The sequence below is a fragment of the Micropterus dolomieu genome, linkage group LG20, assembly GCF_021292245.1.
Source record: "Micropterus dolomieu isolate WLL.071019.BEF.003 ecotype Adirondacks linkage group LG20, ASM2129224v1, whole genome shotgun sequence".
Classification (NCBI taxonomy): domain Eukaryota; kingdom Metazoa; phylum Chordata; class Actinopteri; order Centrarchiformes; family Centrarchidae; genus Micropterus; species Micropterus dolomieu.
In genome coordinates this window covers 8106063-8108232 of record NC_060169.1, presented here as the reverse complement: position 1 = coordinate 8108232, position 2170 = coordinate 8106063, and the positions used below count along the sequence as shown (strand labels likewise).

At 37.3% G+C, this 2170-nt stretch overlaps 1 long non-coding RNA gene across 1 annotated transcript; it reads right to left on the bottom strand.

Moving 5' to 3' along the window:
• Positions 1-238: 238 nt before the first annotated feature.
• Positions 239-1253, bottom strand: LOC123959456. Its single transcript, XR_006822299.1, has 2 exons — positions 980-1253; positions 239-741 (listed from the first exon to the last, which is right to left on the bottom strand). It is a non-coding gene; the product is annotated as an uncharacterized LOC123959456 (long non-coding RNA).
• Positions 1254-2170: the final 917 nt, after the last annotated feature.

The following is a 2170-nucleotide window of genomic DNA, read 5'->3' as shown; positions in this document are numbered from 1 at the left end:
AGCCTATTTGACCTCTTTATCTTATTTAAAAAATATGCGGCCTACATTGACAAATACAACATTTCAAAATAAATCAAACATTATATTGAAGCATTAGTCTCTCAAAAATTTAAAACAGTTAAAATGTATCTATTCTTCTTCTATTCTGTTCTCTTATTCTGTCGTTTAATGTAGGCTATTTAGTTTTGGCTGAAGATTTTCATATGAGATGAATACAATTCAATAAAAACAACAGTTGTATTGTCCATCAGACAAGACATTTTTTATTGAACACGATGTTAACAAGTGAATGGAGATATGAAATGTTAGTGTAGTTTCCTTATTTAAAAAACCTACCAGAGAGGAAAAATGACATGCAACAAGCTCCAAAGTCCCTGGACTCCTCATATAAGCAAATTAAAAATAAAGCCCTATTTCAGGAAAAATATATTATATTGCGTAACCCTTTGTCTGCGTCTTATCCTTTAGCATCTTCCCACTACTGGTGATATAAGCAACAGTAATAAAGATCACTCAGTGTGAGCAGTACAGCAGCATGTAATGTGCTCTCACTTTATTAGCTACTGTGAAAAAGCTCAAAATATACAATTCAATTTTTAAATGTCCCAAACAGACAAATGTAGTGCTCCATAATCTGACAGATCTTTCAGCAGCATGTTCAGTAAACAAAGATGTTTTTAAGTAATATGCTGATAGTTGTCAAAATAACTCCTGCTGCCATGGCTGAGGGGTGTTCTGGAGCTGCAAGAGAAGAGAGGAGAAGTTAAGGAGTTAATTCTTCAGCTTTTTATGAGTCAGTGCTCAGTATTTTCCTCCAAAAAAAAATAAAAGATACACTTCACCTATACTTTACAAACTTGAACTCACCTTGCAATTAACAATGTGTAATTCACAGGTTAGTGGATTGATATTTAATTTCATGAATTGTCAAAAAACAGCAACAAAGAGATAAAGTCTTGTTTAGGAGATATCATCTTACCATGTGAGGTACTCTGGGCAGGTTTGGTAGTAGTTAGTGAAGTAGTGGTTGTAGTAGTGGTTGTAATAGCGGTAGGAGTAGTGGTTGGAGTAATGGTCGGAGTAGTGCTGACTGTTGTTGTTAATGGTGCAGGAGTGGTATACACAAGGCTAATGGGTCCTGAGCGGACAGTGTAGCTGCTAGTAAACAAACTGCTGACCACGTTGGTCTGATTAAGGGTTGTGGTGCATAGATCAGGGCACTTCACAGAGGGTATGGTGGCAATGCACAGACTGACTGTGCACTGGACATACATCTACAAAGCACAAAATAAATAGATAGAAGTTAGCGATGTAGAAAGACAGCTCAAAAACATTTCATAACTTTACAACAGCGATTCCCAAAGTGTGGTGCGCGCAGCCCTGGGGGTGCGTGAGCTGCCTCTAGGGGGTGTTTGATAAGAAAAATGCAATGGTGGTGTAGTAGTGTAATAACTGTAACAATTATCTTCTGTAGAACTTTTCATGAAATAAAAAACTTGAATTGAAAACTTTCCGTTGTAAATTTAATTTAAAATAAAAAATGTTATTATTATTATAAATTATTATTATAGCTCACAAGGAATGGCTACTCGCACACCTCTTTCCCTCTCCGTCTCCCTCTCTCTCTCTCTCTCCCCTCCCTCTCCCTCAGACTGTGCCACCCGCGCTGTACTTACAAATCCTCATATGGATCCTTTTTCAGTCCATGTTACAGTGCCTTGCGAAAGTATTCGGCCCCCTTGAACTTTTCGACCTTTTGCCACATTTCAGGCTTCAAACATAAAGATATAAAAAATTTTTGTGAAGAATCAACAACAAGTGGGACACAATTATGAAGTGGAACGAAATTTATTGGATATTTCAAACCTTTTTAACAAATAAAAAACTGAAAAATTGGGCGTGCAAAATTATTCAGCCCCTTTACTTTCAGTGCAGCAAACTCTCTCCAGAAGTTCAGTGAGGATCTCTGAATGATCCAATGTTGACCTAAATGACTAATATAGATAGATATGATAAATAGAATCCACCTGTGTGAAATCAAGTCTCCGTATAAATGCACCTGCTCTGTGATAGTCTCAGAGGTCTGTTTAAAGCGCAGAGAGCATCATGAAGAACAAGGAACACACCAGGCAGGTCCGAGATACTGTTGTGGAGAAGTTTAAAGCCGGAT